Genomic DNA, 17,986 nt, shown 5'->3' with positions numbered 1-17,986 from the left:
GCCCCTGGCTGATGATTGGATGGCTACATAGTCTGTCTTACTTCCTGGCCCAATTCAATGGCTTTCCTCACTAACCTGTGTTTACTCCACCCAGAAGCAGTTAGGCCTCACAGTGTTCTGACTGGAAGAAGTATCATTCCACTGCTGATGTAAGACCTTACATTTAAGTTTGTTGAAGGAACTATTTTCTGTCCCTCTCTCCCTTACTCTTCTTTCTCCCCATGCCCCTAGCTTAACCCAGACTTTCCCAACTAGCGCCCTCTTACCCTCCCCGCCATATGCAAAACAGTTTTTGCCACTGCTGCTCTGTCAGTTAGTGGTCATCTTAATATGGTTTTACGACCATTCAGAGAGGGCTGCATGCATGGATGCCTCATGCACAGCAGGCATCTAGAAATGGGATTGTTCTATTTTAACATATATTCCTGGATCCCCACTGCATATGCATGTGCATCCATCCACAATGGCCATCTATGAATGCATTTAATTTTATTAATCTCATTCAAAGATGGCTACAGCAAACGCATGTGCATCCAAGGTCAGCTTCTTGGAACAACACTTCTTAAACTTAAACTAAAATAAATTACATTCAAAGCTGGCCACCACGGATGCATGTACATCCATGGTGACTGTCTTCTCATCTGTTATGTAATATTTAAAAAATGCTGCTCCAAAACGGCCATTGCAAGTGCAAGAAGACAGGGTTCCAAACCAAGACCTATTGACTTTGTCAATGTTTGTTGTAAAATAGTCGACTGGTTGTTTATGGCTAATATTATGGTGTTTCTCTCATACAGCCTCTAAAATGTGTATGCTTAGCTTGCAATATAGTTGGTATTGCCTAATCTGCTAACTAATCGAAATAGTTCACTGAAAATCCATCCTCTCACCTAAGACTTAAAGTCTTCTAGAGTTTTATCACAGAAGTAACCTCCAACCAGGGTCTCTCTCCACCAACAAAGCTAACACAACATATACCCCAACACAAATGAAGGTTTGTTTGAAGGATCAACATTCTTACTGCTTGACATTCACAATGAAATCAATGGGTGGCTTAATGTCAAGTAGAATGACTGATCTACCTCTAAATTACGACGAAGTGTTTCGGTATGTATGCATTAGAAAAACCTAAACATCTTTTAAGTGTGATTATGCAAGATATTATGGTAATCAGGTAGGAAGCAAAGCGATAAGGGCGCACTGCAATCTTATTTAGGGTAGGTAAACAGCAAATGTAATGTATAGCAGGTGCTCCAAGGAAAAGAGGGTTGGTTACCATCAACAACCCTAATATGCCCTCCGAATGAAGAGCAAGAAGTATCAACATACAGATCAGAGTGCTCAGGTGTTTAAGAAAATAGTCCTAAATACAGTAATCTCGAAGTAATAGTCCACTTTATTCCAAGTTTTCAGTTCAGGCCCAAGAGGTATAATCCAAATCTTCACACTAGGCTTGCTGTGAATATCACTGCCAGTTCGTATTCCAAAGGAGAAACAATGAAATACAATTTTCCAAACGAAAGGTAGGTAATACAATCAGCTTGAAGCTAATCAGCCAACACATATTTCACCGATGGGTCAGTAACACCTCGACTTTTTCAGGGCTGCGGACATTAAGTAAAACATCAGAAAGATATATATATATAGATATATACATACATCGACAAACACTTGCCTTTACGGCGAAACGCGTTTGTCATCTTGGGGGCAGGGGGGTCTGCCAATAAATCGTTTCCAGTATCTTAAAGCTTGGAGTGCCGTCTACTTTCTTTTACAAAAGCAAGTGTTTGTCGAAGTAAATGCGGCTCACCACCGCAAGACGCTAGCACCCGGGACGTGGGCGGAGCGACGGCGGTGACTGTTCTGTGAAGCAAATATATATATATATACATATACATACATGGTGAATCACTCTCCATCACCAACCCTTGGTGTCCAAATGAAAAAAGAGAAAGGGAAGAGTAGGATTCACTCCTAAGTGTATATACTTAGTATTAAAAAGATGTTTAATACAATTAGAACCAGACATAACAGTTTTAAAGTAAAACCCAAAACCAGTGGTACATGGGAAAAAGAAGAAAAAGGCCACTGTGAGTGCCCTAAACACTGGAGCCACTGTGATTTAGATGAAAGATAGAGCCATACACCACAATGCATATAGGAACCTCAAACCATAAGTGCGGAGACCCACACCACTGAAGGACAGTGTGGTAGAAATGTCAAACAGTCATAATAAATTGGTACATCGGAGTATGGGTATTCATACATATAATCAGTATCAGGCAAGTTTAGCACAATAGTGCAAGAATCCAGTAAAAGTCAAAGATAGCCAGAGTATTGGATCAAAACACAACGAAACAATCAGAGCACAAGGAGAAGAACATAGCACGAGGAGAACGTATGAAGTGCCATAAAAGAGGAGGAAAGAAGGCAAGAAAAACAAAAAAACTTGAAAAAACGAGTAATCCGTTATTGATCCTAAAATAAAGATAAAAGAGACATTAGTCTTAATTGCTATTGAATAGTAGATCTATATTTATCCATATCGAGTAATAAGAATCAACTTAATATTATACCACGCCATACCATCTCAATTATTACAGCTGTTAAGCTGATCCAGCGTGTACAAGGCTACAATTCTGAACGCATCCGATATATACAAGATAGCTAAATACCATCTCAAGTCAATAAACAAATGAAGAGACATCATTTATAACAATGCCTAGACATCTAAATAAAGTAAGGAATCGTCACACAAATAAAAATTATATGAACCGAGCTGTTATACCAGTGCGACATCACTTACAATTATCCGGAGAGATCTGTTAAGTGTGATCTTTCCCCCATTCAACAAGTTTGTTGAAAAATATATTATTAATTTGTTGGAACAGTCTCAATTCTGTAGTGATGTTTCAAAGCATGTCCTCCAAAAGCAGTAGGAACACTTTAACATGATCTCAGTTGAAGACAGTATCAGAGTTAAAACATAAAAAAAAGTGTCACCACAGAATGACCTCTGCCATACTAAAATAATAAAAATGTGAGTTTCCTTATTACTCCTTACATCACTGGGTTCAGAAGTTAGTTTCTTCCCCATGTTGAAGTAGTCTTATCTGCATTAAAACAATTGCAAGTCAACGATGGGCGGCTCTAAGCTTCCTCTTATTGAAGCGTGAAATAGCCATGCAGTGGGGCTCACCACACAAACCGCTCCTGATTAGATGGGTGGCTGCAATGGACGTGTGCATGCTGTCTGAAAAAATGGTTTACAAGACTAGGGGATGCCCCGGGGTTTGGGATAAGAAATGGGGTCGATGGAATACCTATAGAGGCGAATTGTGTACTTCCCCCTCCGCAGACATGGAAATGATCAGGCCTACCATCCCTCAGTAATTGTGACTGTGGTTACTGCTGTACTGTACGTGCTCTATGACGATACTATGACTCTGATTGTTTTGATAAATATTCCTCTGCTTCCAACAATGACGTTTGTTTTAAAAAAAGAAAAACCATAGACCTATAAGCTATCCGGTACACGAATTTGGCTAATCTGTGTACACCTTGCTTTACCACGCCGCCGGACCTCCAGGATGTCGGCTGAAGGGCTGTGTTACTCCGACAATGATAAAAGGTAACTGTACATAACGCGGCCGGCCCTAGGGGTTGTAGGCTCTATGCTGTGTTAATACATAATTGTACAATAAAGGTCTTTGGGAAAAAAGAAAAAAAAACAATTGCAAGTGATCTTCAGATAAGTATTATTCATATACATATTTCAAGTCTCCCAATAATCAAGCCAACATCATCTTTCAATTTATGTTTTCAGTCAGAGTTGCATAATCACTGGGATGCAGAGATTACTTGGTAGACGTTTCTGTGATGATTACTATGCTTGGACAAGAAATTTTGAAGCTAAAGCTTCAGACAGAGAATTTGGAAAATAGAAACCGTCATAACAACCTATGCCTGTATGGTGTGCCAGAGTCGAATGGGTCCAATCGTCTTGATTTTTTAAAGAAATTAAGTTTGAGCTACCAAATATCTACATTTCTCCTCCCAACAATCTACAACATGCACATCATATGGGGAAACACAACCTTCACTTGCTTGGAAATTACTGATCATCTTCCTGTTCTGAAAGCAACTAAGTATAATAAAAGACTTGTTTGATCTGGTCATATCTTGTTTATTTCCCAGGACATTCCTAAACCAACCAATGCCAGACAAAAGGAATTGCTTGCCATGAGACCACGGCTAAGACAAATGCACATCAGAAATGGGATTACTAATCGTTGCCTATGTAAAATTACTTATGAAAGAACTAGCATGTCTTTTGATGAGGCTGATAAACAAAGGGCCTTCCTTTAGAATATCTCTCACCCAGGAGATTCAATTATAAGAGACATTTCTAGTTCTCGCTGGTATTCTTAAATGGCTTTATTGTATGTGTTTTTTCTTTGTTTTGTGGTTCTGCTGCTAGTCTTATCAAGTTGTTGACATGACACATACACTTTTATTGTATCTATTCTTTTGAGATCTGGGTTCTTTCCCTTGATCTGCTCTTTTTTATCTGTTTGTATGTTTTCCTTTCGATTTATTTTATTTTCCTTTTTTCCATTTTTTGAGAGGTTCTTTAATGTGTGATACTCTTTGTTTTCTAATATAGCTCCTTTGAACATCACAGTGATTGTTGTTGCTATGTCTTTTCCCTGTTGTTTACAGAAAGTCACCTTTGTTACAGTATCTATCTACCTCTGTGATAAATGTGTCTAATTTTGTGTCATGGAATGTTTGTGAACTTGGAAACCCAAATAAAAGATAAAAGGTACTTTCTCATCACTCTAGGGGCACAAAGAAAAATTTATTTTTGCATGAAACACACTGTAATGACTCTGAGTCCCTGAAGATGAAAAGTCACTGGGTTGGCCATTTTTTCTTCTCTCTGGAAATTGATTGTAGAGGTGGGGTTGCCATCCTTTGTCATAAATATTTAAAATTCAAATTTTTATCCACAGACTGTTATAAGCTTGTCAGATGGGAGTTGGTTAATATTATTTTTTAGAATAAGCATATGACTTTATTTAGTGTTTATGGCTCTGTCAAATCCAATCATTATATTAAAATTCCAACTCGCTAACAGTCCTAATACTAATGTAATTCTTACTAGTGATTATAGTCAGCTATTGGATCCCTTTACTGACAGAACATCTAAGTTTACATTTAAATACTGATAAATCTCATGAGATATTCAAGTCTACTATCTCCTCTAGGCCACTGTTTGATTTTTGAAGAACTTGCAATCCTGACAAATTACAATGCATGTTTTCTCTACCGTACATAATACACTCTCCAGGATTCATAACATTTTTAGATACTAAATCATTACCATCTAGTTTACACTTTGCTGAGATTGGCTCAATTTTCTACTTGATCATGCTCTTTTTTTCCCCACTTGACACAAAAGCTGGCAGATGGAGATTAAATAATTTTGTCTGATATTAATTTTATCTCTGAAGCCACTGCTTTTATTATGTTTTTGAATTCGATAATTCCTCTCACACATCCACTGTTAACATTTGGGATGCTTTTATAGCTTCCTTTAGAGCTTTTACTATTTCCGTCTCAGCTAAGAAGAAAAATAATGTAAACAGTCAATATAACTGCCTTTCACAAAAAAGAAATCTAAACACATGTACATAGCTATTTTACTTCAGACTCTTCTTTGATGCCCCACGATTTAAGTAAACGAAATTGGAATCAAAATTAGCCTACCTAACATGAAGAATAGTTTAAATTCTAGTAAGGATATGGAGGTGAGGATTAAGCTTCCTTTTCTCTACTTTAATTTCCAGCAGCCTTAGAAACATTTACTTTAACAAACTTACTTTCCCATCAGCACTAGGGAAAGGAAACAATAACATTATTACTATCCAATCAGAGTCTACTGCATATGCCTCGTGTTCGTACGTCACTTCCTTGTCCCCCTATTTTTTTGTGCCACCAAAGCAACTCAATATGTCCATTCAGACCTGTTTGGCATTTTCTGACACTCTTCTGAAAGAAATGAGACAGAGGAGCACAACCAACTTACTCAAGAGCTCCTTTCTGGACAGATATTTATTGTTTCGCCAGGATAAGAACACACTCAGGACTTTATACACATCCCAAAGGGTTGAATACCTGGGTTCCAGCAGGAGCGAAATATTCCCCTCAATAGTTCCATAGCCAAGGGGTGCTCCCCAACTGGGGAGCGATCTCCAGATATAGGGGTGCTAAAGATAAGTACCGACCTGTTTGCCATCCCCATTGAAGCTAGCAATCATAAGAAGCTCAGTATGTATACAATATTGGACACCACATGCCTCCACGTCCCTCTGCAGATACCAACACCCCCCCTTTAATCATCTTGCCCAAGCCGATCTGTATCGGTCTGCCAATGCTTTTATGATGAGAATTTCAGCTTGCTCCTATAGTCCAGGGATTTTTCAAAGTTCCTTGTAATCCTCCATAGAGTCCATACCATGAAGTGCAGCATACCTTCCTCCACCAGAAGGCGAAGGTCGCTCTTCAGATCAAGAGGAATATCCGGAAGCAGGGGAAGACAGATTGGAGAATCCCACAAAAGTTCCATCAGAACTGGATACCAGACTTGCAATCTCCATGCTGGGGGTCACCAGAACAATGTCTGCCTATTGTCTTCTCACTTGGGCTGTAAGTCTTATTATCATTGAGAATGGTAGAAACACGTAATATGTCCACCGGTTCCAATCTTACAGGTATGAGTCAGCCGCCGACGCTCCCCGTTCTGGCTTACAACTGAAATAGCTTCAAAGCTTACTATCCAGTTGTGCTCCAAAAAGATCCACGGAGAAGGGGCCCCATCTGTTCGAGATTTTCTTAAATACTTTGGATATCAGTTTCCAAAGGCTGGTGTCTTGAAAATGTCTAGAATGCCAGCCCAACACATTGTTCGATTTGCCCGGAAGATATTCTGCCATCAATGAGTTTTTGTTGTCGAGGCAGAAATGATAGAAGTTCTAGGCTATCCGATGTCCATCAGAAACCTAGACAAAAACTCCTTGCTTCACTAAAAATCATTTCATCCCCGCGCCCTTCGGGACAACTTGCCGGTAGGTAAATTCCTGCGTTACCGCAGGAATTGTTCACAGGTGGAAAGATTTGTGGAACAATCTGAAGAATTAGCGTCCAGATAAGAACAGAGGGCTTACCCTTCCAGGGTGATTAGACAGGCCAGGAAAAGAGCGTTTAACACCCCAAGATCAGCCCTTCTTGAAAGGAACGAGCGTAACAACAGCCAATGTATACCTGTGGTCACTACCTATGACCCATTGTCAACCAACATTCGGGGGATAATTAGGAAACATTGGCACATTTTGAACACCGCAAGTATGAAGATGCCACTGCCAAGGTTCGCTTTCAAGCGTTCCTTCAATCTACGTAACAAACTGGTACACACCCGTCCCATCACCAACACCAGAGAAACAGGACTACCTACTCGGCACAATCCATGTGGTGGATGTTCAGTGTGCGAATTAACAGAACCCATGAAACATGTAACATTGACTAATGGAAAAATCTGGTACCTTAATAGACTCAGTAACTGCAATACAACCAACGTTGTATATAGACTTACATGCCTTTGTCAACTCCATTACATTGGCCTCACTACACGCAAGGAGAAAGTAAGAATGCAGGAACACCTGAGTACTCTGAAAGCAAGGAAACTCACGACCAAATTGAGACAGCATTTTGCTGAACAGAATCACCACCACAAGAGTTTCAAATGGGTAATATTGGAAAAGGTGACTGGTGATAAACATAACATGGAGCTAAGATTTGCCAACAAAGAAGCCCGTTGGATTTACCAAGAGGGGACAGACAGTCGGGGGCTCAACGATACCATTGAGTGGAATCGCATAGGCCCGTAGCATATATCACAGTCGGGCCAGCAGGAACCCTGCCATTTTTCAACAGAATACATCAATAGGACAATTTAAGTGAATATTAGCTCTACACACACTGTATACTCAACAGATGGGGTAAGTATACCGGACAGTTTATGTGTGTTGCATGTGGTGGTATCAGCTGGAATCCACATCGTTTGCAGTACGAGCCTCTGCATTTTAATATCTATATTTGCGGGGCTGAACTATCAGAGCGCCATTCAATATAATTACTGTTGAAATTCAAACAAAAAATAGGGTGCAAAACTGTCATCTGAACACAGACATTTGAGATTTTATTATATACTTCCCCACATTTTTACATATAGTTGGATACATAACCTCCAAAGCAACTTACAATCATGATCAAACTGGGGCATCCATAGCGGTATCGCAATTCAAAGATGGTACCTGTGTTTACAAGGAAATCACTATCGGCCGCATAAGGATACTTGGGTGGGACTTCCGCCTAGGCAGTACAGGGCGGGTCAAATGAGATGATTCCCGCACTAGTACCGTTTTAAATATCACAGGTACTCAGTCCAAGAGTGTGGACGAGTCACAGACCGGCACCAGAAACTCCCGGGTAAGGAGCACAGGGCACGGGCAGGGGGGAGGGTCCAGCGCCGACCGTGACTGTGATCTTTAAGCTAGTCCTGTGTTGGGGGGAGTGTTTCTATTAGCAGAGGGCTAAGCACTTGTAAACGCCGAACTCTGTTTGTATATTGCAGTAAGAGGCAAATGTAGGTGTACAGGGCACCACTTGAAGCCATGACAGCCCAGATACACGCACGCCCTATAGAAAAGCGGGGGGGTCTTTCTTTTATTTACATAAGCAAAATACATCGGATATGCTGTAGTACGCATTCTAGATCTTATATTAGGCACGCCAGGCACTATGCGGCATAAAGACAGTTACCAGCCGAGAAAGCATGCTGAATTTGGTACATGGGGGTAATATATGTGTCTTTCCCGTAGGCTAACAACAGTAGCAGCGGGTATAACCGCTACAGTGACAGAGAAAAGGAGGTCACCGGTATGCTCAAAGAGGCCATGGAGCATGGGGCTAAAGGTTCAGAGAAGAAATCTGTCCCTAATGGGTTGTGCTTATGTATCGATAACTGTGTGTTGTCTGTATTTTTAACTTGTTCCCTAGAAAAACATTCACATGTGAAAGGAAAGCAGAGTGGTGGTACTGACCCGTGCCCTGAAGAAACTGCCTCAAAATATCCAGGCAATGAAACATGTTGGCCCTCTATGAAGATAAGAGTGTCTCTTTAATGTGAGCAAACCCACAGCATAGAATAAAGGTGAACAGCTAGTGTTGGTTGTAGCTCGTTTTTATTAACAATAAAGTGGTCATTAAAAGTTGGAGTCTACTTTATGGGGTCAGGTTTTTTTAGCACCTAGAACAACACTTTAGTGCTTATAACCAGTAACTACACGACTGGTTCATTGCATATTCACCACACTTGCACACCACTATTATTATTATTATTTGGTTTTTTTTCTTTAAGGTACGGGGTGCTGATGATGAGAACCTGAGCCCACTGGTGAGAACCAACCGGTGGACTCCCATGGTGTTACTTCCGTGAGGCACCCCTTACCTCTGCACACATTTTTTGTAGTTTTTGCACTTCATTGGTACCAATTTGTGTATTGTGGGACTTATTTATCCCACTAAACACTGTGTTGCACTGAAAGGAAACATTTTTACAAATATAACAGGGACCTATAGTGGAAGACAGTGTATGATTAACTGCCCATGCAGCACACGAAGTTGTGGCAGCCATAGACAGGCATTAGGTCCATATGTATCTGTTCTAGCCTTTAGGTCAGGTCACCATCGTGTTTTGATTTAGTGAGTGGGGGGCTGACCTGGCCGATTTAGAACCCCCTAGGCTCCTTGGTGAATTTAGCTGTGCCAGGGAACCAAACTTCATTCTCCCCAAGTTTTATAAAGCCCTACAATTACCCGAAGGCAACAAGGCGCTGCAGCCGACTGTCCAGAGAGCCATGCTCAGCCTATAAGTATTCAGGAAGAATTGCCTATAGCGTATACAGCCATGTCTTAGGTGCTTTCCTAAAAAGCAGCAACTGAGGAATAACCCTCAGGCTTTGCGGGAGCGAGTCCAAAGTCTGTTTGCTGCAGATTAGTATGTTATAACAAAAAGAGGGTTCCTTCTCCTGGAAGTCAATAATGCTTAAGATCCCAACTGGGGGATGATTTGCAAAAAAGGATTGGGTTGCAGTGTTACAATGATTACCAAATTTACAACTCAATATGTATGGACCATAAAGATATCATTAAAACCATGAAACATACTTGTTGGTTAAAACATTTTCACACATTTATTAGAATAAGTCTTAAATGGTAGTATCTACAGATCATATACACAATTTTATTCACACATTTAAAAAAGTTTTCCAAGGAATAATTAAAAAACATTTAAACCTTCACTGATTTGGTACTTCAACATAAACATTACATAATCATATTCATAAAACAATGAATTGTTGCAAGAACGAAATTGTCGACGCAGCGTTTCGGTGCTTTTTTCTATTCTGCACCTTCTTCAAGGACTCGTTCACAGCTTAATATTTTCTAAAAAACGTATCATAATACATCTCGTTAGGTCCAGATATTTTCACAGTTGCACTTAGATTTATGTTGCATATTTAAACTATTGTCCTTCTATTTGGTAACCCCGAACACTTAGCAACCCCAGATCGTACGTTACTATATTCTCATTTCTTTAGCGTGAATATAGTGGATTATTATCATCACTAGTCTAGTGTCCATGTTTTAGTTTTGTTTTCTTAACATGAATAGGCAAACGATTAGATCACCATTAAGCAAGGAGATAAAGGTGGGAGTATAGTCGTATTAGAAACATCTGACTATGAGAGGAGAATGAACCTTCTTCTTGATAATCCCAACCATTATGCAAAATCAAATATGTAAGAGTGGCATGATCTAGGGAAACTCATAAAAAACCTACTCCTCCTGGCCAAGGAGGATGGAATAATCAATCGAGAAGAATTTGACTTTCTAAATAACGAAACACCCACCATCCCAGCAATTTACGGTTTGCCAAAGGTTCATAAAGATATCAATGATCCACCTATGCGACCGATAGTTTCCAGCCTCAACTCATTGACTGAACCCCTTAGCAAATATGTGGATAAGTTCATCCAACCACTAGTCACTGAACAACCGGCCTACATAAAAGACACCACTGACATGATAAGTATGAATATGATTATGTAATGTTTATGTTGAAGTACCAAATCAGTGAAGGTTTAAATGTTTTTTAATTATTCCTTGGAAAACTTTTTTAAATGTGTGAATAAAATTGTGTATATGATCTGTAGATACTACCATTTAAGACTTATTCTAATAAATGTGTGAAAATGTTTTAACCAACAAGTATGTTTCATGGTTTTAATGATATCTTTATGGTCCATACATATTGAGTTGTAAATTTGGTAATCATTGTAACACTGCAACCCAATCCTTTTTTGCAAATCATCCCCCAGTTGGGATCCTAAGCATTACTGACTTCCAGGAGAAGGAACCCTCTTTTTGTTAGATTGTTGACCCAATCCTTTTCCTGCTAGAAAGGGTAACTCCCTATATACATTGTTGAATCTATAGCACAGTTTTTTAACTGATTAGTATGTTATGTCACCCCATTTCTTCTTTTTGGTTATAGGCACCATGATCCGATTTTGATGCGCTTATTGCATGTTTCTCCCTGGACAATCCCAGCAAAACATATTTTTCATTCTTGATGGACTGGGTAGGATAAGGGCCTTATGCACTATGCAGAGTGGTTTAAACATAATGCGCTTTCTGATAGGGAGCCAATGTAACTCCTCTTTTTCCCTGGCGGCTGACTGGCACCTGGGAATATCAAAAACGACTCCTCCAGCACATTTTATACCACTTGGCATCTGTGCTGGGTGCTCATGTTGAAGTCTAGATATAGCAAATTACAGTAATCCAGCTTGGACATAACTAGGGTTAAGGCAACTTGCGTACGTGCTGACTATTGAATAAGTGGTAAGATTTTCCTGAGAATCCTTATGAGCCAGATGCAGGTTTCCATCGTGCGATTAGCCTTGGCATTAAGATTGATTTCCATGTCTAAGAGGACTCCGAGATTTTATCCTTCTTCCCTGGGATGAGGCAGGTACCTAGAATGTCAGGCCACCAGCTGCTAGTTTAGCTCAATGGTCCTGTGCCAAAAAGGAGCACCTCAATTTTCCCCCCATTAAGCTTTAGACAGTTTTGACCCATCCAGTCTGCCACTGTTGACATGCATAGCAAGAAGATTTCTGCTATGGAGCATAGATTCTTGGCGATTGACACAAAGATCTGTGCTTCAACCCAAATGCCTGGATTATGGCAGCAAGGATGCCACATATAGATTAAAGAGCATGGGGCTAAACGGGGAACCCTGCAGCACTCCACATGGCAGACAGAAAACCTCTGAGTAGAACTGCTGTAGCTTTACCCTCTGTGAACGATCCATAGAAAGGAGGACAGTAGAGCGAGGGCTTGATCTGTGAAATCCAGGGCTGGGAGACGTTCCATCAACACCAGAGTTGAGATGGTATCAAACGCTGCTGAAAGATCGAGGCGCATCAGTGCCACAACTTATCCTCCATCCACAAGAACCTAATGCAGTCTGTGGCTGAAATCAGCGCAGTTTCCATCCATGATGTTTCCTGAAACCGAACTGTGAGTTGCCCAGCCAGCCCTGCTGTTCTGCAAATTCAAATTCCTTCAGGGGGATATTAAGATATTTCTCTAGAATCTTTGCTGGACATGGATTTGTCACCCCGAGTGGGACGGGTATGCTCAGACGTGAGTCCCGTGCTCTCCATGCCACTGGAATCAAGCTATCCAGGCTGAAGAGGGCTGAAAGCCCGAAACCGGTCCTTGGATGCTTGATTCCAGTCCAGGGAGGACCTGGCTTGGCAGTTGGCAGTTCCGACTGGACTGTTCCCATGGGGCACAGGGTCAAGACTGAAACCGAACTGTGAGTTGCCCAGCCAGCCCTGCTGTTCTGCAAATTCAAATTCCTTCAGGTGGATATTAAGATATTTCTCTAGAATCTTTGCTGGACATGGATTTGTCACCCCGAGTGGGACGGGTATGCTCAGACGTGAGTCCCGTGCTCTCCATGCCACTGGAATCAAGCTATCCAGGCTGAAAGCCCGAAACCGGTCCTTGGATGCTTGTTTCCAGTCCAGGGGTACCTGGCTTGGCAGTTGGCAGTTCCGACTGGACTGTTCCCATGGGGCACAGGGTCAAGACTGATTTGCATATGGCTGGGTTCAAACTGGAATGGCATGGTGAGCAAAAAAACGATGGATTTAGGCCCAGATCTCTGTACTGGGGTGAATGTATGACATTGTTCTGCATTCTGTCCATCAACTGTTGTTTTTGCACATGGAAGCAGTGACATAGGACAATAGTTTTTACAGTCTATACCATCCAGGTTAGTTTTCTTTAGGAGGGGCCTAATAATTACATCCTTTCACCTCCGGGGCTAACATCCGGAGATAATCACTTTGTTCATTAAATTGGAAAGAGGTTAGGCTATGGTACTTGCAGCCAGATGAAGAACTGCAGGCAGAGAGGCTTCAAGGGGAGACCCTGTTTTCGTGATAAGAAGGTATTGTCCCAGCATCTTAGGGGTAAGAGATGGGAAAACAGACATTAGTTTGGGCTCCTAATCTGTTTGCTCGGAAGTCTTCCAAGATGCCAATTGAGGCCTTCTGGTTGGGGTTGGCTACATAAGTGAGTTAGAGGCTGCTTCAAATCCTTTATGGAAGAAATTACAATCTTAGCATGGAAGAAATTAGCTAACCGGTTACAGAATAGTTGTGAGCCCTCAGGCACTCCAGTAACCAGAGGGGTGGAGATCTGTTGAACTACCCTAGAGAGTTCTCTGGCAGATGCAGCATTTTCAGTTTTTTTTGTACAATTTTTGGATTTTTCCTCAGTCAGAACTAGCTTATGTTCCTTGAATTGGTTTCTATAGGTGATTTTTTCTCATTCTTCCTGGGTTTTGCTCCATATACGCTCTTGTTGGCGACAGCCTGCTTGAGCATCCTGAGTCTGTCATTATACCAAGGGGCTGATGGAGAGAGTCATTTTTGCTTGAGTACCCTAAGGGGGCCTACCTTGTTGGCTGCCATCTCCAGCCAATCTGCAAATGCCTCTGCCTCCTTATCTATGGTCCTCCGAGATCTCAATAGGTATGATGTCTAAGGTGTTAGACAGGGCTTCAACTGTCATCCCCTTCCAGCTACTTAACCAGGTCGTGATTCGGAGGGGTTAACTGCTGCTGACTGAGGATGAAGATGTAAAGGAAAAAGCAACTGAGCTATGATTGGACCAGCAAAGGGGTGTAACTGATTGATGAGACAGCTAAGTATCATTAGCAAAAATACAGTCTAGTGTGTGACCTGCCTTATGAGTAGGAGCAGGTTCTTGTTGCGTCATTCCCATACTCAAAAGGACTTACGTAGGTTATAGTGAGTTTTGGTGGTTGTTCTCTTCAAGATGGAAATTGAAATCGCCCATATGGTAAAACATTTGTTAGTTAAAAAGGTTCAATTAGGTATTTTAGCTCCTTTAAAAAAGGGGGACTGGGTCCTGGGGGTCTGTATATCAGCAAGCCTTCAAATGCACAAGTAGCTGAGAGAATACGTTTAAAATAGAAAGGTTCATGTGTTTTTAAGATCAAATCCAGATTCCATCAAACATTTTAAAATGTGATTTGAACACAATAGCCAGTCCCCCAATCAGCAGAGAGGCCCTGTCCACCCTCATAATTGAGTAATTTGTAGGAATTTTATCCACTAAATAAGGTTCAGAAGCTTCTTTGGCCCAGGTTTCAGTAATAAAGGCCCAGTCAGGATCCCATGATGCCAAGAAAACAACACACTTCAATTTATGCTTTATGAGTCAACGTGAGTTTATGAGGAAACCATTAAGTTTCTCCTCTAAAATATGGGCAGTATTATGCCTTTTGGTTCTATCCGGTATTGGGATCACTTGAAACTTGCCCTCCTATTTGTTAGATACTCAGTCTCTGTCAGGAGAATAGTTCATATGAAAGCCACATGAGAAGTCACATTGCTGCTGCTCATGAATCTTGGTTGGAAGTCTATCACTTACTTGCACCATCAGTCGCTACCTCATGTATTGCAATTGTATCATTTTGTTGTCTCTGATAAACTTATATTGTTTTTTTAGAAACATCTTGGTGCTCTCCTGAAGAAGGCGACTTTTCGCCGAAACGCGCGTAGAGATTGTCACCATTTTAGTTATGTACATTTTTGTGTTTTTTTAACAAAAATAATATGTTTTATAAATTGTGTTGTAGCTGGATAAGGTTGTAATTTCTACACTGTCCCTTTTAAGTAATTATCTGTGTATTTTTTATGTTTCTTTCTCTTTTTTTACAAAAAATAATAAATTGTGTTTTCTACATTTTATTTGTATTGTTTGGTAAATTGTGTTTTCTACATTTTAGTTGTATTGTTTGTTAAATATTTTGAGGTAGCTACTTATCTTCCTGTGAATGTAACCTGATTTTAGACAGGTGCTCTTTGTATTAATACTGCTGCTCATAGAGGTCCAGGAAAGAAAATGCAGTGCAGGCGGGGACCTCCTGCCTACCCCAAAGCTTCAATGGCAATTTTCTTTACTGTCTGTTTCCCACTGCAAGAACCTGGGATTCGGGCGCCAGGCCCAGTCCAGAAGGGTGCAGATGGGCTTACCTTTGGCGAGCCAGCGGTGCACCTGCTGATTACTCATGTAAACAAGACCCTTACATCGTAGTGTCTAGTTAAAACACTAGAACGCTACCTGCCGGTCTGCTCCCCAGAAGTGCTCCTCTGTCTACTTCCCTCCGCAACAATCGTGCCGTGTGGCTTTTGGCGTACCAGGGAAGCAGGAAATGCCCAGAATGAGGCAAGCAGATTCCAACAACTGGGATGTTTAAAATGATGAGGTTTAACACCAGTAAAAATTACAACTACTGCTAAATGTGAAAAGAGGGTGTACCGGACGTCACTAACTACCAACGCATCTGCGTACATATGGCCCTCATATCTTAGTGTCTAGTTAAAGCAATAGAACGCTACCTGCCGGTCTTCTCTCCTCCCGGAAGTGCTCCACTGCCTGCTTCCCTCCTCAACAATCGTGCCGTATGGCTCGTGGTGGACCAGGGAATCAGGAAATTCCCATAATGAGGTAAGGAGATTCCAACTACTGGGATGTTTAAAATAGAGAAGTTTAAGATCAGTAACAAGTAGAATTACTGCTAAATGCGAACAGTGGGTGTACCAGACAGCACTAACTACAGGTGATTGATCTACTAAACTGCTGAGACACTGTCTATCTTCTGCTGGACACAGTATTGAGCTTGAACCTTGGTCCAGCTTTGAACTGCAAATGAGCTCACCAGTAGCTTTAGTTGATGTATAGCTGAAATTCCTGTACTGACCATTTTCTGCCTGTGAAAATATCCTCACGCCTAGCACCCCAGCCACTTCTGCTGGCGTTTGAAAACTGCCCTCCCGTCCCATGTTTCCATGTGGATAAGCTATCATTGAATCTCTTCTTTTGCATTCGGGAGACTGGGACCAGTTCCAGGTAAGTCAGTCCTTTCAGGAGGTGGAAGACTTTCATCCTCCTCCTGCATAGGGCCCGGGGAAGAAAGCTTGATTGGATGGCAAAAGAAGGCCCACCAAGAAAGTGATTTGGCATATGGACATTCAGGACTTGGACAGTGCATTGTGCAGTTTGTGCTTTATTTTTGCCACTTCCTGTATGTGAAGCTCAATGTGGGTTCCCTGGAGTTTATGATAAAGCATAAAACTATAATGCTGCACAGTGAAGTCAGTAACAACTTTGACTTGTTTATGATGAACCCCAGAACATCCAGCAATACTTTAGATTCCTTGCCAAAATCCTAAGGCATTGGTCCATCATCAGGATATTGTTCAAATAGACTATAACACGCATACCCCTGGATCTGAGGTACTCCGTCACCAGTTTGAGTAGTTTTGTGAAACACTACAGTGCCGTCAAGATTCCGAATAGGAGTGTTGATCATTCATAAACATGCTGGTTTTAAATGAAGTTGAGGAATCAGCAATGCGGGCGAAGATAGGGATGGCAAGGTAGGCATAATTCAAGTCCAACCTTGTCATCAATCTTTTCCCTCAGTATATCCCTTGAATTCCCTCCATCTTCAAATGGTGGAATACAACTATTTGTTGAACTCATTTATGTTTATGACAAGCAATGATCTTAGTCTCTTTTTTCCACCAGGAAGAGTTTGCTCACAAATCCCTGGGGATGGACAGTCATCTCTGCAATGAAGATCAGGCATCTCATTGTCTAAAAGCTGGCAATCCTGAGGGGAGAAGACCAGCGGGAGTGGGCAAAGTTCTTGAAATGGTGACCCATAGAACTCTATATGGAACCCCATGACAGACTAGATGACTGTACGTCTGAGTGAGTGCACGCCAGTTGTGCAAACACTTTGTGAGACTGCCCACTACTTTTAGTTGGGAAGAAGCGTTAAGACTTACAGTTAAAGTTCCCTGGAGCGTTGTTTCATCAAATATCCCTATTTCTTTTATAAAGGGATCTCCCACAGGCCTCTGAGTCACCACCCCTACTTCCGATAGGGCCAGGTCACCTAGTTTGGGGTTTACATTGAGCAAAAGTGAACAGCGTTTTTCTCACAAATGCGCAGTATTAGCATTTCCCAAAAAGATCACCGCCCTTCATCCTGAGAGGATGCAAGGGGAATGAATGATAAGGACTCCTTGGCTTCCTCAGCCATATCTAGGATCTTAATTAAGGGACCTGCCAGGTCAAGAAGTTTGTCCTGGTGGGAGTACCCTATTTAGGGTCCCACACGTACCTGGCAAGGAAAGTGGCCATTTTACATTCATTTTAGGGGTAAGGGCAACGTTATTCTCCA

The 17,986-nt window shown here is 41.3% G+C and overlaps 1 protein-coding gene across 1 annotated transcript in view; it reads right to left on the bottom strand.

The window, feature by feature from the left end:
* USP45 (ubiquitin specific peptidase 45) overlaps positions 1-17,986 on the bottom strand; it is a 2,087,971-nt gene that overhangs the window by 467,953 nt on the left and 1,602,032 nt on the right. The gene's annotated exons all lie outside the window — the stretch shown is intronic.

This window comes from Lissotriton vulgaris, chromosome 6 (assembly GCF_964263255.1).
Source record: "Lissotriton vulgaris chromosome 6, aLisVul1.2, whole genome shotgun sequence".
Lineage (NCBI taxonomy): Eukaryota > Metazoa > Chordata > Amphibia > Caudata > Salamandridae > Lissotriton > Lissotriton vulgaris.
The sequence above is the reverse complement of the archived record's forward strand: the minus strand, read 5'-3'. Positions and strand labels throughout refer to the sequence as shown.